This window comes from Talpa occidentalis, unplaced genomic scaffold (assembly GCF_014898055.3).
Source record: "Talpa occidentalis isolate TD23 unplaced genomic scaffold, MPIMG_talOcc4v2.1 talOcc4.13, whole genome shotgun sequence".
Lineage (NCBI taxonomy): Eukaryota > Metazoa > Chordata > Mammalia > Eulipotyphla > Talpidae > Talpa > Talpa occidentalis.
In genome coordinates this window covers 26,415,405-26,439,547 of record NW_023601322.1, presented here as the reverse complement: position 1 = coordinate 26,439,547, position 24,143 = coordinate 26,415,405, and the positions used below count along the sequence as shown (strand labels likewise).

At 38.2% G+C, this 24,143-nt stretch overlaps 1 pseudogene; it reads right to left on the bottom strand.

Moving 5' to 3' along the window:
- Positions 1-4,859: 4,859 nt before the first annotated feature.
- LOC119242789 (solute carrier family 35 member F5-like) lies at positions 4,860-21,433 on the bottom strand (annotated as a pseudogene).
- Positions 21,434-24,143: the final 2,710 nt, after the last annotated feature.

Genomic DNA, 24,143 nt, shown 5'->3' with positions numbered 1-24,143 from the left:
CAACACTAATGATAAAGGAATGATCACAAAAATCTGCAAAGAGCTGATGAGACTCAGCAACAACAAAGAAAATAATCCAGTCAAAAAATGGGTAGAAGAGCTAAAAAGAAACTTCTCTGAAGAGGAAATGCAAATGGTCGACAGGCATATGAAAAAATGTTCAACATCACTTGCAATCAGGGAAATGCAAATCAAAACTACCATGGATACCATCTTACACCAGTGAGAATGGCACATATTAAAAAAACTAGCAACAACAAATGTTGGTGAGGTTGTGGAGAAAAAGGAACTCTCCTGCACTGTTAGTGGGAGTGCAAACTGGCCCAACCACTATGGAGAGCTGTGTGGAGATTTCTGGACCTACTAAACATAGAGCTTCCATATGAGCCAGCAATTCCACTCCTAGGTATTTACCCAAAGGACACAGAAACATCAATTCCAAAGAACACCTGCACCCCTATGTTTATAGCAGCACTATTTACAATAGCTAAGCTTTGGAAACAACCCAAATGCCCAAAAATAGATGACTGGATCAAGAAGATGTGGTACATATACACCATGGAATATTACTCAGCATTCAAAAAAGATAAACACATGCAATTTGCAGCAACATGGATGGAGCTGGAAGGGATCATGCTCAGCGAAATAAGCCAGAAAGAAAAAGAAAAATACCAGATGGTCTCACTCATAGCAGGGATCTAGAAAACTTAAATAAGTAACCAGGAAAAAGAATAACTATAAGAAAGAAAATATCAAAATCAACAAATAACTATGAACCAGAGACACTCCATGGGGGGTGGGGGTGGGGAAAGGAGGGCTTAGGGTCAAAATAAGGGGGTTGTAATTGTATGGGGAATATAAAAATAAAATTTAAATAAAAAAATAAATGCTATATGAGATAAATTGAACAGAATTGACCCAAGTGTCTATCTTTCTGATTAATCAAAGTGGTTGATTGGGTAACTTACTCTTGAGAAAGTTTTCCAGGAGCCACCATGATATGAAAGCAATGGGTTATTTGTAGGGGGGGGGGGTTGATTTTTCCTGGGTTTTACATATGTGCATGTCCCATGAGCTAACACATAGATTGGCTTTGTTCTCAATTGTTTTTTCAAGTTGTTTTTATTGACACTGCTTTGGAAAACAGAACTGGATTATTCTTCCTCCAGAACAAAGAACAGGTTTGCTTACTGCCTTTGCCTTCCCAGTGAAATAAAGATAATGTCTTCCAGTGGGACTAAGGGCAGACTTGCTTACTGTCTATTATAAAAGACTTGGCTTCCTTAAGCTAAGGGATTTTTCTTCCTAAAATGCAGCCTACTGCATGTGTGGGGGTCATTTGACCCTCTTTACAGCACCCTGTGGGAACTGGAACTCAAGGAATCAGCACAAGAGATGCTGATATTCTCACTTCTGCTACTGATATAAGTAATAAAGTCTCTAGTTTCTCATTCAAGTGCATCACTTCTAGCCATATCCATGGAATTGAGTGTGGTGAGATCACCTGTTATCTAGAAAATGGCCTAAAAGCACATTCCCTTCAGAGTTCTGCATGCCCGTGACTGGACACTAATAAGACTGTCTTTCTTCTAGCAAATGGCAAATATTTTACTGATCAATTAGTAGCATTTCTTGTAAGTGATGACTTCTGCACATGTTATCAAGGGATGTTCAATCTGAATGTGGTCTAAAAGACTAGCCCTCATTCTACAGATGAGAAAAAATGAAACTCAAATTTGTTTACCTAAAATAATTATTTAGTGACAGAATTTGAGTAAGTGCTCACTTTTTCTTATTTCATGATTGACACTCTTCCTAGTATATTTTATTAATTTTAATGAAGTAAAACTCTGAAGTTGACTTTAGTCTCAAATAGATAAAATTTTTAATCAATAAATTATGACAATGGGCAATAGAATATTGTTTATGCCACATCATAAGAAAGTAATGCATTCTCTTACCTCTTAGATTGGCACAGGCCTTTGGTTGGCTCTAGCAACAATTTTCAAATCATGGATGGGAACACTTTTGACAAGGCACATTTTCCTCTTGGCTAGCTGCAGCAACATTTACAAATGCTGTGAAGTATCTGCTGGACCTTAAATATGTCATATGTATGGACAACAGGAATTAGAGCTTTCTGCGTTCATCCAAAACACAGGATTTGTTTCAGCTACAATTTTATACTCTTGGGGAAATCTTCCTTGAAGAGCCAATCATTTAACCTCATTTTTCAATTTCTCTTGAGCATCTACACTTTTCTCTCTGGAAGCCAATAGCTTATTTTATGTTTTCTCCTTTTGGTTACCAAACTCTTCAGAGCAGGCTATGTTATACATTGTGTTACAAACAACCTTCAAGTCTCAAAATCCTGAAATAAATTTATGTTCTTGCTCATGTTACATTTCCACCACAAGTCTTCTGGAGCCCACAAAACTTTTGGAGGTTCTGCCCTGCTTTATCTTTACCCTGGGACACAGACAACTGATATTTCATCACCTTGAACATTGTAGATGGTCGTGGACTCTGTCCTTAAAACATTTGTCTTGAAATAATGTTGCTATGACCCACATTTCATATGACAAAATTTGTACCATGGTTACACACAGCTGAAGAGAGTGGAACACATTATAGCCTTGGGCTGGAAAGAAGACACAGAGCTATACCGTGAGCAAGCTTATTAATAACCACAGTTAGATAGTCTCTGACTGCAACATTTGCTTAAGTTTTTTGCTGACTGCTCCATTTTCTTCCAAGCCTTCACGTCCCATTTGGGTTATTCTCATTACATATGTTGATGAACTTTTCCCTCAATCCAAAATATGTTAATGTTTTGTGATGATGAAATATTGTCTGATGATGTTGTTTAAGATGCTTGGGTGAAGGTTTTTTAAATATGACATCAGAAGTGGAAGGAGAGTTGGAAAGAGAACTGAAGAAATCCATGGAAAAGGGTGATCGTAAAGAAGACTTGGGCAAGAGAGGGAATGAAAAGAGGAAACAGAAGGGAAAGGAATGAAAGAGAAGAGATTTTGAAAGGAGAAAATATTAAAAGGATAGAAAGCCAGTGGGAAATGAATACCGGGAGAAAAACTTGCACATTTCAACATGCTTAGAACTCTCTGGGGGGACCAAAAAAAAAAAAATGGTATGAAAACCTATAAGACATTATTTAAATCTTATGATGTTGTGCCCCAGGGCTGAAACCAAGTCCTGGGCTCATCCCTCCAGTTCCCTGCTGACTTAAAGAGAAAAAAAAAAAATTTTAAAAGTGGCAATAGAACGAAGTTCTGAATCTCAAAGCAACTAATGAAAACATACACATAAACTCCTCAGATTTCTCCTCTTCCCTAGGGCTCATATTTTCTTAGAAGGAAAAAAATGTGAGAATCCAGCTGAGATCTGAGTTTTCCCGCCAACTATATAGCAAAAGAGGTAGAACATTACTAGTCCCAAACTTCAAATATCAGGAGACCAAAATGACACTTCAGTAAGTGGAGGAATTCTTGATTATATTCTTCAGTTGTAGAATTTTTTTTTCTCTATTTTCCTCCTTGTCTTGTGGATGAGTGGTTTTCTAGGTTATGTATGTTTGTATGTCGTGGTGGGGGAGCAGGAGGAGAAAGTTAATTAGTGGTTTCCTGGATCCTGCTCACAAATTTGCACATGTCAAATTAACCATGATGGGAATATTTACACCATGGAAATCAGCAATGTGGCAACACAAATCAGGCTGGTTGGTTTATTTCCCAGAGAGTTAGATGCTGTTTTACCACTTCACCCTGAAAGTGCTAGATTACAAGATGACAAGGAAAGGATTTTTTAAAAATGAAACATATGTAAAGATAAAGAAAAAAAGGGGAAGAGGAAGGAGGGGGAAGGAATAGCTTTGGATTTGAAAGAAAAAAATTAAAAAGTCAAATTGTCCTAAAATCTAGCCCATAATAGTTTTTGTTTTTATATACAAAGGACTGTTTCCTCTTTATTTGGTCTGAAGTTTTGGGAATCTTCGTCTTTTGACCAGTAATAGACAAATGACCTCAAATAACTAAACAAGCCATCCTAAACTACCATCCTTCTGTGGGATCAGAATGAACCTCTAGGGGTGAAATCCAGGCAGGCGAATACTGTCTGCTTAGATATATATTCCAGGGCTGACAGAGCTTCAAAAGCATTAATCCTTCCACCTGAAAAATAAGCAGATTGCCCACTCTGTCTGGTTGTAAAAACAGTGGAGCATAATTTCAGTGATGTTTACGATGCACCTGTGGAGGCTTCCATTCTTTAAGGATTTGATCTATGTATTCAAAATGCAAAATATCTGAGTCATTAACATTTTAAACATTTACCTCTGAGTTTGAATTCGCAACTGATGTTTATTAGATGCAGGGGACAAAAGATGGCTAAAACCTCCAAATGTCAAATTTGCTCATCCCCCTCCCCAGGTCATTCAGATGTCCCCACTTGTAAATATCAAAAGATAACAAAAGGAGAGAATATACAAATAAACACACAGGAAAGTGTTGATTTTAGTATTAAAACTAAATGAGTAAAAAAGAAAAAACAAATTGTAGGTTACTGCTTTGTTTTGTTCTGTGTTGTCTCTTCAAACAGACTGAGGAACTTTGACACAGGAATTAGGAACAGAGAATAGTATAGACCTCTCAAGGATACAAATGTTTCCCCAAATCGTTCCTGATTTGGGCTCACTGCCATTTCAGTCTGCAAGTGGGGACTTCTCAAAATAACAACTCAAGGGAAGAGGGAATAATCATGACAATTCCTTGTGGCCCAACTTCAGTCTCCAAGGTCAGTCATTTCCAGAGTCTCAAATGCTGAGTTGAGAATCGCTCCCCTCTTTAGAGAGCAAAGAAGTTGATCCTCCAGTATTTGGTTTCCAAATTGCTCTGTGTTCCCAGCTAGAGAGGGAGTAAAAAACATGCCAGGGCAATGTAGCTGGTCACTTGGATTAGAACAAAAGGATCAACACGCATAGCCTTGGATTCAAGTGATGGGGTAGAAATTATCAAAACCAAAGAGAAGCTCACTATGGTTCTAAGGGTTCTGAGAATCTTGCAAGATGAATCTACCCTAAATCTCATTTCTAGTTCTAGTATCTGGGGCTCTCATCAGATGAGAAGTCACAAAAATAGGTGCATGACTACCAGAAAGCCTGGGGTAAGAGTAACAACTTTTCAGTTGCAATGCTTTGGAATTATATGAAAAGACCTTTGAAGTTCCATTTTCTTGCCTCCAGGCTAGGAAGGTGAGCATTCAACCAAAAAAAAAAAAAAAAAAAAAAAAAAATCATCCTCTGCTAACCCACATCAATGTTTAATGACTTCCACATATGTTTTCACGTGTTTTTTTTTTTCTTTTTTCTTATTGTAGAAGCAAAGTGCTCATGTTTTCTTTGTTGTTGTTTGGGGAAGCACAACTACCTGGGAATTCTTGATGTGCATTGTTTGTTGTTCCATATTTTTCAGTGAGTAACATTTGAGACAGTAATAACCCAAAGTATAGTACAGGTCTACAGCACTGAATGATGGGGATACAGTCTGAGAAATGTGTCATTAGGCAATTTTTTCCTTGTGTGAATGCCAGCACTAGCAGCGGCCATGATGAACAAATGTGAGATTAAATCAGGGCCATGATGAACAAATGTGAGATTAAATCAAGCACAAGGGGAAGTGATGTCATCAAGAGATGGAGGAACCAGATTCATGAAGCCTCTGCCTGACTGGATCGTCTTGTGCTTATTGTAAGATTGACTGCATCCTCTGCATCTCCCATTCTGTCTAGGCTGCGTCTGTGTCACCTCATTCTGTATGGGCTCATGCACACAAAGACGTGTGGTTCTCCAAATCTTAACTATTCCTAAAGGACTCCCTCCGACATCACTTTATGATCAAAGCCTCTGTTCTCAGGTAGTCAGTCTTCTCAACTAGCCTCCAGAACATTCTTTCCTTAGAATGAGTTGGCCAGTTATGTTCTATCTTGAGCTGCAATTTGACTCTCTCCATGTAGTTTTTTTTTTTTTTTTTCATTTATATGTATATCAAGAAAATATACCAAAATTTGTTCATCTTTGTAACCCCACACTGACTATGTATATAGTAGATTTGTAAATGAATATTTGATTAAAGAATGAAGAAAAGAATAAATCCATCACTCAGGTAATTGGGTCTTTAACTAAGTGGCGGCAGGTTACTATTTCAAAGATATAATAATTGTCTTTCACACAGTCTTTTGTGAAGAGAATATACAATCTCCATGTGATTAGGGATGTATTTTTCCCACTTGATTACCTATTTTGAGTGAAATTTACATCATCTTTTGAGGTCTTCAGCTCAGATTAGATCAAATTCAATTGGCACCTTGATTTACACACCTATTAGGCTCTTCCACAGTTCCGGATATTACAGATACAAAGAAAAATGTCAAAGTCTTTGCCCTCAACAAACTCATATTACAATATGGAGAATAAGAAATAAATTATTGCAGTACTACTAAGATGTTTTTAGAAAGGAATGTAAAACAAGCTGTTCAGAACAAAACAAGGGGCCTTCTCTTGGAGTGGGCAAAAGAAGGACTCAGAAAGAAAGGGTTAATCATTTATTTTATATTGTTTGCTTGAATATAAGTAGTATCTTGGAAAAAACAATCAATTAATATTTATCAAATAAATGAATGCATTAATAAACGAAAGATAAAATTCTGTAGCTTTGCAGGTGAATGGTTATCTAATTTTTAGTTTTCAGGTATACATAGCTTATTATGTAGAATACTGAAAATAAGAATATTCTGGTCAGAGTAGGAGGAAGAAATTCTTTATCCCTCACTCCACACCCCACCTTTTTTGCCTTGACCCTGGAAAGAAACCTAGAAGCACAATAGATATTTCAAACTTATATTAAATCATGAAGCTGTGCTAGTTGAAATTAGAGTCTAGCCATGTAATAGTGAAATATGTAACTTGGGAAATAACCTGATTGCATTATTATTAGACTAAAATAAAGTTTAAGGATTAGGGCCTCCCCAGTGGCGCAGCGGTTGAGCACTGGGTTATGAAGCTGCCTGCAGCCTCTGCAGCACTGGCTCGATCCCGTGCCACCAGGCGAGGGTCCCACATGGCGCTCAGACCTCTCCTGCCGCCCACTGCTCCCCTCAGCAGTGTACGTCATCAGTCTGCCTGTTCTGTTCTCCACTCTGGCTCTGGTGAATCCTCTCACCCTCCCACGCTTCTGATTGTACCCAGTGCTCGTATAAATAAATAAATCTTAAAAAAAAAAGTTTACGGATTAACAAACTATATGGAGAAAATCTGTTTGCCCATTAAGAAATAGCTAAATGTCACAATCTCTGGTGTTTAAGGTAAATATATAATAAACTTGAGTAGTTTAAGATATTTGCAGATGATAATGTTAAAATGAATTATCAAGGAACATCATCAAATCACACCTCCAAATGTTGAGGTTGATGCTGAGAACAGCAATCATTTTCCAAAGCTGGGTCTGGACAGTCATGGGACTCATAGCCCAAGAAGGACAATGAACTGTGCAGTTGACGTGGGGATACTTTCTGTTTCTGATTGTTCCAGAATTGAGAAATTAACGTTAACATGGGTAGAACCATTGTCACAGCTTTTTACCCCCCAACTGATATTTTCTTTTTCTCTGCATGAGACTAATTTTAAGTGAAGTTGCCTTCTCCTGTTGAAGTCATGTTGACACTAAGTCACATGTTCTTTTCAGTTCTTGTCCTTGCAATTCCTCCTTGGGTCACACTTTCAAAGTTTTAGATGAAGAGACCAAGTTGGACTGAATATGTACACAATTCATCAGTTCTTATAGGAATGAGAGTTGCTTCTGTTCTCCCTTATTACTAGAAAACTACTCATATTCATCTGAAGGAGTGTGTGAGATTTTGCTCCTTTACGCTATAATTAATGACTCAGGGAAAAAGCCATCAAGATGTCAGTCTCAAACTGCCAATTACTAGGAACAACCAACTGCTTTATATTCTGCTGATTACAAATTGTGTGTTGGGGGCAGAAACAATAGCAACCTATATGGAATCTTGAAATAAGAAAAGGACTGACTGAAGAGTGTTGTTCTCTATATTACAAAGCATCCAAGGACTCTGAAGGTAAAATAACCTGATTTTTTTCCCCTGTTTTGTTGGTTTTTGTGCTTTTCCCTTTGGGCTATCTGCAAGTTAACCACTCAAAATTGGTTTAATCAGTCAATAGGTACTTGCAATTCTATGCTAAGTGCAATGACAGATAGTAAAATACTATAAAATAAAATTGGTATTCGTTGACATTAGGGCATACAAGAGGTGGGTTTTGCCTGATCCTTTGACCAATCTCTCAAACACTGCCCAAGGAACTGAGAGGAAAGCTTCATTCCTGGTCAGTAATTATTATCTAGTTTTTTAGGTTTATTGCACTAAGTGATAAAGATCCACAAGTTCTCTGTATAATCAAAACAACAACAATCACTTTTTCAGGTAAATAAGAAAAAGTTGCTCATACTTAAATTTTGTGAGGTGTCTTTGCCTTGCATAAAATAGCATCAAATTACTGGCATAAGCCTGAATAAAATGAGAAATGTTGTGTTGACCAGAAACTCAGGCAAGTATCAACTCATGATTAGCAAAAAATTAAAAACAAAAGCAAAAACATTGCTAATAAAATAATTTAAACATGGGAGTCTCAAAAGAAAAATTGTGTGTTTTCTTGTACACAACCTTAAATGCATTGTCCTCTATATATGAAACTCTTCACACCATTTCCTGAACTCTCCAGCTTAGATGTGAATCTAATTTTTCTCCCCTGGGGACAGTTTGTATTTGTAGAACATATCCCTAGATTGAGGATGGCTGACCGATAAAGGTCACTCAGACTCAGATCCCAAGAGTTCATATAAATGGATGGGAGCATCCCCTTTTGAAAAACTATTGAGGAAATAGTCCATTATTGGAAATCAGGGGCAACTATAGCAAACATTAGGATCTTTTCATTCTTTTCTCTTGAAGATTAAAGGTGTATTTCACAAACATGAATGTTAAGTTAACATTAACCAACAATATTAAGACTGCAATATGGGTTTCTTTACATCAGAGTACCTCATTTTTGATGAATGCAATTATAGGCAAAATAGAATTTTAAGCAATGTGTCAGTCAGAGTCTTCTTGAAGACCAATATGTCCCTTCATGTGTTGGAAAATAATTTCATGTCAACAAAAACAGATTTTTATGGGGGAGAAATAAAAATGCGCAAAATGTTTTAAAATTCAATACAGGACTTTGAAGATACTAAATGTTTTATCCAATTGCTTAAGTCCAAATGCTTTAATTCTTGATTGTGCTTATTGCCATTTCTCTGACTTTAACAAAATAATCAATAGTACTTATTGATTACTATGTACCACTCATTTGCTTAATCCTTACACACAGTCATTATTTTATTTAATTCTCAGATTAATTCCAGGAGCTAGGTATTATTACTCCCGTTTGATAGGTATGGGAACATATAAACCAACTAGCATTAGTCTCCCAGGATTGCCCTCCATTTTAGGTGTTAGGCTGAAGCCCAGGTTGTTACTTGTGCATCTGACCAATGGGTTACAGACTGGAGTTTCCCATGACCTCCTCCATAGATTTTATATGCCAATTTTAAGTCCACGTTGCTACCTTGTTTCTGACTGACTAGCTATATAAGTCAAATATTCTCAGGAACTCATCCTCAGGTTTGATTAATTTCCTAGAGCAATTCACAGAACTCAAGACCATTTACTCACTAGATCACTGATTTATTACAAAGGATATAACTCAGGAATAGCCAGGTGAAAGATGTCCATAGGACAAGTTCAGAGAAAATGAATTTCCATGACTTCTCCAGGCCTGCCATTCTCCCCCATATCTCCATGTGTTTGCCAATCTGAAAGCTCTCCAAAGCCTTCCTTTTGGATTTTTTTTCCCAAAGATTTATTTATTTATTTATTTGTTTGTTTGTTTGTTTATTTATTTATACAAGCACTGGGTACAGTCAGAAGCGCGGGAGGGTGAGAGAATTCACCAGAACCAGAGCAGGGAATAGAACAGGCGGACTGACGAAGTACACTGCTGAGGGGAGCAGTGGGCACTGCAGGAGAGGTCTGCATGCATGTGGGACTCTCACCGGTGGCCAGGGATCCAACTGGCGCTGCAGAAGCTGCAGGCAGCTTTGCAGCCCAGCGCTCAACTGCTGTGCCACCGGGGGAGGCCCTTCTTTCAGATTTTTTTTTTTTTTTTTTTTTTTTTTTTAGAGATATGTTAGTTGTAATTTTTTTATTTTTTTTTTTTAATATTAAATTTTATTTTTATATTCCCCCATACAATTGCAAACGCCCCATTCTGACCCCAATCCTTCCCCTCCCGCCCCCCACCCCCCAAAAAGTGTCTCTGGTTCATAGTTTTTTGTTGATTTTGATTTTCACTTTCTTATATTCATTTTCCTGGTCCCTTATTTAAGTTTTCTAGATTCCTGCTATGAGTGAGACCATCCGGTATTTTTCTTTTTCTTTTTGGCTTATTTCGCTGAGCATGATCCCTTCCAGTGCCATCCATGTTGCTGCAAATTGCATGTGTTTATCTTTTTTGAATGCTGAGTAATATTCCATGGTATATATGTACCACATCTTCTTGATCCAGTCATCTATTTTTGGGCATTTGGGTTGTTTCCAAAGCTTAGCTATTGTAAACAGTGCTGCTATAAACATAGGAGTGCAGGTGCTCTTTGGAATTGATGTTTCTGTGTCCTTTGGGTAAATACCTAGGAGTGGAATTGCTGGATCATATGGAAGCTCTATGTTTAGTAGGTCCAGAAATCTCCACACAGCTCTCCATAGTGGTTGGACCAGTTTGCACTCCCACCAACAGTGCACAAGAGTTCCTTTTTCTCCACATCCTCGCCAACATTTGTTGTTGCTAGTTTTTTTAATATGTGCCATTCTCACTGGTGTGAGATGGTATCTCATGGTAGTTTTGATTTGCATTTCCCTGATGACAAGTGATGTTGAACATTTTTTCATATGTCTGTTGGCCATTTGCATTTCCTCTTCAGAGAAGTTTCTTTTTAGCTCTTCTGCCCATTTTTTGACTGGATTATTTTCTTTGTTGTTGCTGAGTCTCATCAGCTCTTTGCAGATTTTTGTGATCAGTCCTTTATCATTAGTGTTGGGTGCAAAAATGTTCTCCCAGTTGGTGGGGTTTCTCTTTGTTTTTGTTATTGTCTCTTTTGCTGTGCAGAAGCTCTTTAATTTGATGTAGTCCCAGCTGTTTATCTTTCTCTTCACTATCACTGCTGTGGGTGATGTGTCTGTAAAGATGTCTTTGATGTGCAAATCCCGTAGTGTTTCGCCTATATTTCCTTCTATGTATTTTATGGTTTCAGGTCTTATGTCTAGTTCTTTAATCCATTTTGAGTTGATTTTTGTGTATGGTGTGAGGTAGTGGTCAAGCTTCATTCTTTTGCATGTAGCGACCCAGTTTTCCCAGCACCATTTATTGAACAAACTTTCTTTGCTCCAATGCATAGTCTTTGCTCCTTTGTCAAAGATTAGTTGACCATAAATCTGTGGGTTTATTTCTGGATTTTCTATTCGATTCCATTGGTCTGTATGTCTGTTCTTGTTCCAATACCATGCAGTTTTGATGATTATGGCTTTGTAGTATAGTTTGAAGTCTGGGAGAGTGATGCCTCCATTTCCTTCTTTTTTTTTCAGTAGAGTTTTGGCTATTCGGGTTTTTGGTGATTCCATATGAATTTCATCAATAATTGTTCTATTTCTTTGAAGAATGCCATTGAGATTTTGATTGGAATAGCATTGAATCTGTATATTGCTTTTGGTAGGATGGTCATTTTAATAATGTTTATTCTTCCAATCCATGAGCAGGGGATGTCTTTCCATTTCTTTGTGTCTTCTTCTATTTCTTTTAACAGTGTTTATAGTTTTCTTTGTATAGGTCCTTTACCTCTTTTGTTAGATTTATTCCCAAATATTTGATTTTTTTTGTTTCAGTAATAAAAGGGGTGGTTTTTTTGATTTCTTCTTCCTCAGATTTATTGTTTGTGTATAGGAAGGCTACTGACTTTTGCGTGTTGATTTTGTATCCTGACACTTTACTGAACTGACTGATGAGTTGAATTAGTTTTTCTGTGGAGATTTTGGGGTTCTCTATGTATATTATCATATCATCTGCAAATAGTGATAGTTTGACTTCTTCTTTTCCTATTTGGATTCCTTGGATGTCTTTCTCTTGTCTTATTGCTCTGGCTAGGACTTCCAGTATTATATTGAAAAGCAGTGGTGAGAGTGGACATCCTTGTCTTGTTCCAGATCTTAATGGAATTGCTTTCAGCTTTTCACCATTGAGAATGATACTGGCTGTTGGCTTGTCATAGATGGCCTTTATGATGTTGAGGTATGTTCCTTGTATCCCAAGAATTTCAAGGGCTTTTATCATGAATGGGTGTTGCACTTTGTCGAAAGCTTTCTCAGCATCTATTGATATTATCATATGGTTTTTATATTTCTTTTTGTTGATGTGTTGGATAACGTTGATTGATTTTCGGATGTTAAACCATCCTTGTGCCCCTGGAATGAATCCAACTTGGTCGTGGTGAATTATCTTATGGATACATTGTTGGATTCTGATAGCTAAAATTTTATTGAGGATTTTTGCATCAGTGTTCATTAGGGAGATTGGCCTGTAGTTTTCCTTTTTTGTGTTGTCCTTATTCGGTTTTGGTATTAGTGTAATATTGGCTTCATAGAACGTGTTTGGTATTGTCCCTTCCTTCTCAATTTTTTGGAAGAGTTTGTGAAGGATAGGCACTAATTCGTCTCTGAATGTTTGGTAGAATTCATTTGTAAATCCATCAGGTCCTGGGCTTTTGTTTTTGGGGAGGTTTTTAATTACCATTTCAATTTCGCTGCTTGTAATTGGTCTGTTTAGGTGTTCTATTTCTTCTTTATCTAGCTTTGGGTGATTGTAGAGTTGTAGGAATTTGTCCATCTCCTCTAGATTGTTGAACTTGTTTCCATATAACTGTTCATAGTAGTTACTGATTATTCTTTTGATTTCTGCTGTGTCCGTTGTGATTTCTCCTCTTTCATTTATGATTCTGTGTATTTGTGCTTTCTCCCTTTTTTCCTTTGTGAGCCTGGCTAGGGGTTTGTCTATTTTATTTATTTTTTCAAAGAACCAGCTCTTGGTTTCATTGATCTTTTGGATTGTTTTTTTAGTTTCAATTTCATTTATTTCTGCTTTGGTTTTTATTATTTCTTTTCTTCTACTGGTTCTGGGTTTTTTTGTTGTTCTTTTTCTAGATCTTTGAGCTTCGAGATTAGGTTGTTTCTTTGAGTTCTTTCTTGTTTTTTGATGTGAGCTTCTATTGCTATATATTTTCCTCTTATTACTGCTTTTGCTGCATCCCATACATTTAGGATATTGGTGTCCTCCTTGTCATTCAATTCAAAGAATTTTTTAATTTCTTCTTTGATCTCCTCGTTAGTCCAGTGGTCTTCCAGTAGTGTGGCTTTTAATCTCCATGAGGTAGGATAGTTCCTTGCCTTCTTTTTATGATTTATTTCTAGTTTGATGCCTTCGTGGTCAGAAAAGATGGTTGGTATGATTTCAATCTTGGTGTATCTGTTGATGTTTGTCTTGTGCCCCAGTATGTGATCGATCCTGGAGAATGATCCGTGTGCGCTTGAGAAAAATGTGTACTCCGTTTTTTTTGGGTTTAGTGTTCTATAGATGTCTGTTAAGCCCAAATGCTCTAGGTCCTTATTTAGAGCTTTAGTTTCTTTACTTATTTTTTGTCTTGTTGATCTATCCATTGTTGATAGTGGTGTGTTGAAGTCTCCCACTACATATGTGTTTTCTCTGATGTCTGTTTTCAGAGAAGACAACAGTTGTCTGATATATTTTGGTGCTCTTTCGTTTGGTGAGTATATGTTAATGAGTGTTATTTCTTCTTGAAGTATTGTCCCCTTAATCATAATGTAGTGACCATTGGGGTCTCTTTTTATTTTTTTGAGTTTGAAGTCTGTTTTATCTGATATAAGTATAGCTGTTCCTGCTTTCTTTTTTGGCCCATTTGCTTGTAGGATTGTTTTCCATCCTTTGACTTTGAGCCTATTTTTATCTTTTGTAGCTAAATGTGTTTCCTGGAGACAGCAAAAGGTTGGGTTTTGTTTCTTAATCCAGGCTGCAACTCTGTGTCTTTTTATTGAAGAGTTTAGTCCATTTACATTTAGAGTTAATATTGATATGTTAGCATCTGTATTTGCCATTATGTTTGTCTTTCCTTTGATTTTATTAATAACTTTTTTTTTTTTTTTTGGTCTTCTTTCGTTGTTATTCGTCCCTCTGAGGTTCTGGCTTTAGGATTCCTTGTAGTATTTTTTGGAGTGGGGGTTTAGTCGCAATGAAATTCCGGAGTTTCTCTTTGTCTGGGAAGGTCCATATTCTTTCTTCATGGAGGAAAGAGAGCTTTGCGGGATAGAGTATTCTTGGTTGGCATCTGTTTTCTTGGAGTCTGTTGACTATGTCCCTCCACTCTCTCCTTGCCCGTAGTGTTTCTTCAGAGAAGTCTGATGTCAGCCTGATTGGTTTTCCTTTGAATGTTATCTGTTTCTTCCCTCTTGTCAGCTTCATTATTTTTTCCTTGTCCTGGATTCTTGGGAGCTTTACTATTATGTGTCTTGCTGTGTTTTTCCTTTCGTCGTGGAAGTTTGGTGTTCTTCTTGCTTCTTGTATATCAATTTTCAGCTCCTTCTTCTCATTTGGGAAGTTCTCTTCAATTATATCCATGAATATTTTCTCTGTTCCTACATCTCTCTCCTCTCCTTCTGGAATTCCTATAACTCTTATATTTCCTTTCCTCATGGAGTCAGATAGTTCCCGAAGTCTTTCTTCATTCTTTTTCCTTCGTACTTCTCTTTCCTTTTCTGTTTTGGTTCTTTTTATTTCTGTGTCTTCAAGATTACTTATTCGTTCTTCCATTTCATCTATTCTGCTTTCATTGCTTTTCCCAGAGTTCTTTAGTTCCTCCATTAATTCTTTGATCTCCTGCATTTCTCTTACTTCCCTCTTTAGGGACTCAATTTCCTTCTTCTGATCTATCACTTTTTTAATCATGGCAATTTTAAATTCTCTTTCTGGAAGGCTCAGAAGTTCTTCCAAGTTGCTGTCGTTGCAATCTGGGGAGTGGTTTTCTTTTTGTGGTGTGCTTCTTTCCTGAGGAGTTGTTAGGTTGCGTGTGGTTCTTCTACTCCCTACTGTCTGTTTTCTAATTTGTCGTATGCGTTGGGACACTGTGTTGCTCGGACTGACTGACATCTTGGGTGAACTTCTCCGCTCCCCTCTGGCTCTTCCAGGAGCCATCTCTGTCTTCTGGGGAGCTTTCTGCTGGTTTTAGGCAGTTTTTACTGAAGAAATGTCCCTGTTCTCAAATGGCGAAGCGGGATGCAGTCCCTGCGCCTCTGGTTTCAGGCACACTCTTCTGCGCACCCGGTCTGCCCCGGACGTGGGTGCCTGCTCCCTCTGTGGGCTCAGACTGCTGGTCGGAAGGGGCCTGGCGTGGAATAACTTCCCGGCTGGCCACTGGGTCCTCCAGAAACCTTCTGCCCTTTTCAAGCAGTCTTAAGAAATGTCCTGTTTTATAGGGTGTTAGTGACTTTTTTTTTTCCTGGTCGCTAGGTGGCGCCAGAGATCTCTCCTATTGTCCTTGGGGGGCTGTTTTTCGCCTCCCCCCACCCCGTGGGACAGAGAAGAGAGCGGGAATGGTAGGGTACACCTCAACAGCTTTGGGGTGCTGTGTCTGCCTTGTGCCCCACCGTCGTGGAGAAACCACGCCCCGAATTTTCGTGCCCCGGGTCTCAGTTCAAAGCCCTCAGTTCCAGGACGCGGGCTGTAGCCCAGTTCAGTGGCGCGGGAATGGCGCCTTTTGCACAGCTCCTGTGCCTGGGCGCCTGGTTCCTGCTCACTCAGGGAGGGACCTTCACCTCAGTGAGGACCTCCGTGTGTCTCCCCGCAAGCCTAGGTCGTCTCCCCGCAAGCCTAGGTCGCAGGCGCGGGGACCTGGGCAGCCGCGATCCAGGTCTGCACTTGCTTTTCAAGCGCGCCAAGCGCGCCGCTTTCCCGCGCCAGCTTACCGGCAGCCCGGGCTGTGTGCGCGTCTCCCGGGGTCTTTGTTCTTCTCTAATGGCGCCCGGAGCCGTTCGCTCACCGCCGCGGCGGATCCTGCAGGATTCGCCTCAGCTCCCGTTCACGGGGTGTGGTGGCTGCAATAGTTCCTTTCCACTCACAGTCCTGCTTGCTGGGTCGTTTGTTCTTGTGGGCCGTTTTGGTTTGTTGTTTCCTCCTCTCTGCCGGTTGGAGAGTGCAGCCTCTGTGGGCGGGGGAAGGGAGCAGGGTTCTGCGCTTCCCTCCCTTCTAGTCCTCTTTTATGGCCAGTTTCTTCTTCGGGCAGTTCGCTGGCGTCACCCGTTTATCTTCCGTGTCCCAGTTCTCACTGGGACCTGCCGCTTTTCCTCCCTATTCACTTTTTTTAATGGGAGATCTTACTGGCAGCGTCTCCTCGCCGCCATGTTGCTCCGCCCCCTCTTTTCTTTCATATTTTTAATGGAGGTCTCATTACATAGTACAACTGACTTAATCACTAGTCATTGATGATTGATTGAACTTCAAGTAACCTTTTCCTTTCCAGAGGTCTGGGATAGTAATAGAAGCTCCAACCTTCTAATCATAAGGTTGGTTCTTCTGGCAACCAACCCCCCATCCTTAGGTACTTCCCTACATGTCACCTTATTAAAGATCTCTTCATCACTTTCAATCTGTAGGAAATTACAAGTGTTTTGGTAGCTGTAATCAGAAACTGAGGATGAAGACCAGTATGTGTGAGAAATATATTTTGATCATCTGTATGCCCAAATTCATATTTCTTATAAATCACAATATGCAGCTTGATTAGCATTAATCAATATGCAAGCATACACTTAACTATTAATTAAACAAAAATGATTAGCTTAAATAATGTAAGCCTAAGAATTGAGGGCAAGTTTTGTGCTCATGCTAACTTTAGTGGACATGTAAGAAAGAAGACTTTACGCTTAACTTGGAAAGTTGGTTTATATGTTATCAGGTAGAAATGTCTTGCTACATTTATAAATGAATGTGGATCCCAATCTCTTCCCTATATACACTCTCCCCATCCCACAATCTCATGTAGTTCCATTGCTTTAAAAAATATCTACATGTTGTGACTCCTAAATCTACATATTTATTTTGCTCTTCTTCCAAAACATTAAATGCGAATATTCCACTTTGGTCTCTTCACATGTAAATTTAATAAACATCTGTAATGGACTGAATGTTTGTGGCCCCCAAAATTCATATGTTGGATCCCTAACCCACAATACAGCTAATTTTAAATAAGATCATGAAAAATGAATCCCAAAGATGGAAGTGGCATCTTTGTAAGAGATGGAAGTGGCATCTTTGTAAGAAGAAGAATAGACTAGGACTTGCTGTCTGCCCTGTGCAGTCATAGCAAGAAAATAACAATCCGCCAGCCAAGAAGACGGTCCTTACCAGAACCCAACCATCTGGCACTCTTATCTCAGACTTGCAAATGCCAGAATTATGAGAAATGATTTTCTTTGATATCAACCTCCCCCCACACCCTGTATTTTGTTATGATAGTGAGCTGACTAATAAAGTACCACATCAATGTTTGTGTAACCAAAACTACACTACAGATAGATCTTCACCCTACCCAGCCAAATTGTTCTCTCTCCATTCTTCAAAATCTCAATTGAATTTAGTCCACCTGAAAGTCCTTACTCAAACTGTTCCATCTGCCCAGAATGTTCTTCTTTCTGATATTTGCATGGCTGTTTTATTCTTAGCACTGTCAAGAAATGACTCCAAGATATTTAGTTGGAGTATAGTTGGCTATTTACTCATATCTGAGAGAGATCAATCCTTTATAGATTGTCTCTCCAAACAGAGATAAAGGTTAAGTTTATAAATGTAAAAACTACAGACTTATCTATGGAACAGTGTCATATGATTATTGGTCTGGTTTATTTTAGTTTCTGCCTCTACTCACCCCTTTGGATAAGCTGATTGGATAAAGTTCACTAAGAGGGTAGTTTACCTTTGAGATCCAACATGGTTATCATGGAAGGCAGGTTTTTTTTTTTCTTTTTTCTTTTTTAGGGTGTTTTGAGAAGCCTTGAGATTTCAAGTGTTGTGTTGCATTTCTGCGTATGTGTAACCTAATGTTGGTGCCTATACTTTATTTAGAACAGGTCACTCCATTTTCCTTCATTGTGATTATAGTTCATGTTACCCTCTCAGAGAGATATTCCTTTTATTTTACATATATATATATATATATATATATATATAAGCATTTTATTTTAATAGTCTTCTTTATCATTTCAATTGAAATCATTCCATTATGAAAATTACTTATTTGAAGATAGGATATTTCTTCAAAACTCTAAATTAAGCAGAGCTTTTTATCAATTAAATTTATAGCAATCAGTCTTTAGAAACACCTAATTCTTCATTTTACAATACTTCCCCTTTAAAAATCTGTCATGGCTTGTCAAAATTTGAAATACAATGTACCTAATGCAATGAAAGGAAAATATAATATGTGTAATGTAACTGAACTAGATCTTTCCTCAAATATTATTTTTAAAGTTCCACTAAATTTACATGAACATACCTGTTACATGAAATAAATCTTTTCTATATTTGATATGCAATATTCTACAAAACTAAAAAAATGTAATCTGTACCGGTTACATGCACCTTACTTTAGCACATTACCTTTAAGAAACATGGATCTACATATTAAATCATTTCTTGAAAACAATTAACAATATAGTCCAACATTTAACAAATGATATGTGAAAACAAAATCTATAGATTATTAGGATAGAGGCCTCCCCAGTGGCAGAGTGGGTTGAGCGCAGTGCTGTGAAGCTGTCCGCAGCCTCTGCAGTGCCAGTTCTATCCTCGCCGGCCGTGGAGATACCCACATGGCAAGCAGACCTCTCCTGATTTGCCCGCGGCTCCCCTCAGCAGTGTATTTCAGTCAATCTGCCTGTTGTGCTCCCTGCCCTGTCTCTGGTGAATCCTCTCACCCTCCCGTGCTTCTGGCCTGTACCCCAGTTCTTATATAAATAAATAAATCTTTAAAAATGAAATAAATAAAGATTTATTAGGGCATTATTCCTTGATTAATTAAAATCATTTCGGGCCTCCCCAGTGGTGCAGCGGTTGAGCGCTGGGTTGCAAAGCTGCCCGCAGCCTCTGCAGCGCCGGTTCAATCCCCGGCTGCTCCCCGGCCACAGGAGGAGGGTCCCAAATGGCGCAGAGACCTCTCCTGCCGCCCGCTGCTCCCCTCAGCAGTGTACTTCAGTCCTTCTGCCTGCTCTGGCTCCCGCTCTGGCTCCCGCTCTGACTCTGGTGATTTCTCTCACCCTCCCGCGCTTCTGACTGTACCCAGTGCATGTATAAATAAAATAAATAAATCTTTAAAAAAAAACCCAAAAACCAAACCCCCCCCAAAAAAAAAAAATCATTTCATCATTTGCACTAGTAGACATTGTCTCTTCATTGTATAATGTTCCATTGTCAAGCAGGAAAACTGAGAATAGTTAAGCAGCTTCCATACTCCTGAGAAATTCCATGCATAGGAAGGAGACTCTCATACTGCTTGCTCTCTTCTGGAATCTTCTAAATTCTATGTTTTCTGCATGCAAAGGCAAAAATTCTTCTGATTCCCACCCATCACAGGATCCCACTTATTATAATGACTTAGAAGAGTTATAATAAAGGAAAAATAGTATCGGGACAACACTTGCAAAAACATAACTAAGAAAACTGCACCTTTTGCATGCACATGACAGCTGTTATGGACAGAAATCCTGTAATGCTTATTGCAAATGTGCCTAGCAATGATGAGGGAGGAAAAACTGCAAGAACTCTGAGAGAACTGATCCAAAAAAGCCGTTAAAGACAATGCACATTAGTACTACTTTATTAGGAATCTCAAAGTACTCCAATCCATCATAATGCAATGAAAAGAGACCTGGTTGTAAGAGCAACAGATTAAACAGACATACGTAACCAAAGAACTTTGGACTGTCCAACTAATTTTCTCTACTTTTCAATTAATCATAACAATACAGACAGCAGAAAGCATGGCTCCAACAAGAGACCAAATGGAACCAACTGTATCTCCTGCAACAGATTTTTCAGACCCAGACAGGATTACCAGCATGACATTGCCAATACTCAAAATTATAGCTAATAGTTTAGAAAGAGTAAATCTATTTCCACTGTTTCTTGAAAACACTGCCACAAGGATTAAGGTAAAGTCCAGAAACTAAGGACAAAATGTTAACTATAGCAACTTGGGTGTCTGAAAGTGTTTCTTGAGATGAAATTAGCTAAAAGCTAAACAAAGGAAAAAAAACTAATTTTTGCTATTTGATTTCAATTAAGTTTTCCAATTTTGAGTAATGATTCTTGCTCCTTCACAGTAAAATATGACACAGAGATAACTTAGCTACTAATGCATGGCATGATGGAAACTTTTGAATCCCCAAAATATTAGTGAATCTTACCTGAGACATTTTAGATTTCTCATTATCATTGCTTGTGTTCTTAGAAAGTTTTCATGCAGAAGATCATGAAATTTCATGGGAACACATAGAGGTTCACTCAAAGAATTTCTGTAGGTTTTTTTTTTTGGTTTTTTTTTTTGTTGTTGTTGTTGTTGTTTTCTGTTGTGCAAGGAGCAAAGTAAACTTCGGCATCTGCAAAAAAAAAAGCAGCATGTTTTCCTGGAAATCTTCTTGTACACTGTTGTCTCCATGGCTTCCAAATAATAAAGCCCAAAAGGTAAAGAACAAACATGGATGTTTTTGCTAAGGTGCTGAAGGATGGCTTGTTGTACTGTGTAAAAATATACGAAGTAAGTTCTGAGGCTGCCACCCACATCACATCAACATGTAGGACAGCAGCAGGAACAAGAGCCATTCGCCTGCTGAGTGAAACCAGTGCTCTGGGAATTCCTTCCATTCATGATAAAAACACACACCAACTGCAATTTTATTTTAAAGCCTTTCTGAGATCTTCAAGAGTCATGCTGGAAAACTCTGCTGAAATGAGTCTAAAAGAAGGCAAAGGGCTCAGTGTACCTAGCCTTCCAGTCCTATGATGTGGCATGAATAGCACAGCAGCCACATAGCGGTTATACTCAGCCCACCTCCCGCCATGCCCCTGGTAGCCAGCCAGCCCTCCCCCGGGTACCCCAGACAAACTTTCCCATTCAGCAATGATCACGCATTTCATATCCTTTGCATCCCCTCATTTAACTTTCATCATAGAAAACAACTATCTGAATTTTAAAACTAATTTCATCATTGATTTGCATGCTATACCCTCTCCCCCAATGGAATACATGTTGCAAAAAAGTTCAGCATTTTCCCCCCAAGAACAGTGCCTGTAATAGAATTTATGTTAAATAAATATTTGTTGAAAAATGATGAATTACTCAGTGAATGCTCATTGACTATCATGTGATTTATTTTAGATAATGAATTTCCAATCCTAATTTCATAATATAATACTTCTTAAATTTGAGTGTGAATTCTATTTATCATTCCATCCTCTCACCCCCTCCTACATGCTTTCCTTAATATGCCTGCAATGTTAGGTAGACATCCAGTCCCTGCTGCTTTGTTCAAAGCGTCCACGGGAGCTTTAAGCCCTAACACTATATTCCTTATATGTAAATATATATTTTATGGTAAGAACATATTAAGAAGATCAGTGCTGAAGATGTATATAAAGCAAACTTTAAGTCTCTTCTCACTCAAACACTATAATTAGACAAATCAAACCAGAGGAAAGCACTATTAACAATTTGACTTTCATCCATCCAGGCTTTTTTTCAAATGAAGGATTTCTTTTCTCATTAATTCAAGTCTATCCTGCACAAGTCTAGTTTCCTTTTCTTCCCCGGAAACCTCTGTTGACCCCTTAGTGCTCAAGACAGTGTCTCCCATACTTTATTGAATCTGCTTTTCCTCTGTGCCTTTATTTGTTACTGAATAAGATACATCCATGAGCTGGAAATTAACTTATCATCTGAAAAGGTCATCTCATCCCAGCAAGTATGTGAACTCTACTGCTGGCATGACAATTTCTTGTACTTTGAATTCCCCACTGTCCTAGGCACAATGCCTTTTTTTTTTTCTTTTTCTTGTTTTATATAAGCACTGGGTACAGTCAGAAGCACTGGAGGGTGAGAGAATTCACCAGAGCCAGAGCAGGGAACAAAACAGGCAGACTGATGAAGTACACTGCTGAGGGAAGCAGCGGACACGGCAGGAGAGGTCTGAGCACCATGTGGGACCCTCACCAGTGGCCAGGGATCGAACCAGTGCAGGGGGATGCTTTGCAGTCCAGCACTCAACCGCTGCGCCACTGGGGAGGCCCCACAGTGCCTTTTTTATATAAAGAAAGTTGATGTCTTGGAATGCCTGAGATTTTTAGAGAAAAACTGTAAGTGTGAAACAGAGTTTGGAAATCACAAAGAACACATCCAACTAAGCTCACACCTATTACGTACTTTTATTATCAACAATTGCTTTTAGACACTGTGGACCATTTTTATCCGAAAAAGAGGTAATAAAAAAAAAGTGATTTTGTATCCCCTTCAACACATGTTTAATTGAAAAATTCTTTAAGAAATGGGACTGAAGTAAAAATACCTCTTTAAAAGTTTAAGAATTTGGGTAATCAGACCATTTCTATTTAGACTCTTAGATTAAAAAAACAAACAAAACAAAACAAAACTGAATAGCTGCCTCAATACAACTTGCATTGTAGACATTGATTTTGTTAATTTCCTCTTTTAGAGGAGATCTGGTTAGTTTATTGTTCCTGTCTTTTCATTTTATTATTCTATTATTGTCTAAATCACTGGAGAAAATGTGTGAGTACACAAGAGAACTGGAAATTTATACAATTTAATCAAAATCTAAATAACTTGGAAGTCTGGGACCACCCACCACTCACATACACATGCATTTAATATTGGATATACACTTATTCATACACACAGGACAAGTGGTGAAAAGAAGAACACTTTAAAAGTTTTATGCTTTCATTCCAGAGCTTATACTCTCTGGGTCTCTTGACTTTAGACAGCATCTTTCTCTGGGATCTTCACCTGTATAATGCAGAGATAGGAAAACACTTGAGTTGGAAACTAACTATGCCTACAAAAATACTCAGTGAAAGTGTGCATATGCATAGCTGCATTCATTTTCCTATTTTCTAAACCACATGTATGAAGAACAGATTTTAACTGAGTATAATATCGTTACCTGGCTTTACAGCAAATCCTAGGATTGCTACTTATTTTCATATCACTTTCTTTGAAAACTAGAAAAATAACCTTTTCCCCCCTTTGACTCTTGGCATGACTGCTGGCAACAACCCACTGCTGAAGTGCTTGAGTAAAGAGAGAATAGGAGCATTCTTAAACAAGTAAATTATTTAAATCTGCATATGCAATGAGATCCTTTAGGCAAAACTTCTGCTCAGTAAGACCCCCAGGCTCTTAGGAAGATATTTGATATGTAATTTCCTAAACTGCTTACTGTAGTTTTTGCATCTTATTGTTTATTTTGCACGAAATTGTATTGTCAGTAGGAAGGTTCCCAGAGAGAGTTTTGATTGAAATATGCTTGGATGAGCATTAGGCTTTATTTTTTTGTGCATGTAATAATATTAAATCTTCAAGTTATTGCAAGTTGGATATTTGCCAAGATTTGAATCAAAATGGATTTTGTTCTTTTGTGTTTTCATTCTGTTTGGTACCTTTAAATAATGCACATTTTCTTTTTAGTTAAGCAAAAAAAGATGTAAAGGTCAATTAAATGTATTTAATTAGTAAACACAAAACTTTCTAACATGTACCTGTTCCATTTCTGGAGTGAGGACTAATTTCCCTGGTTCTAAAAGTTTCAGCCTCATTTGTCCTTGTGGTTTC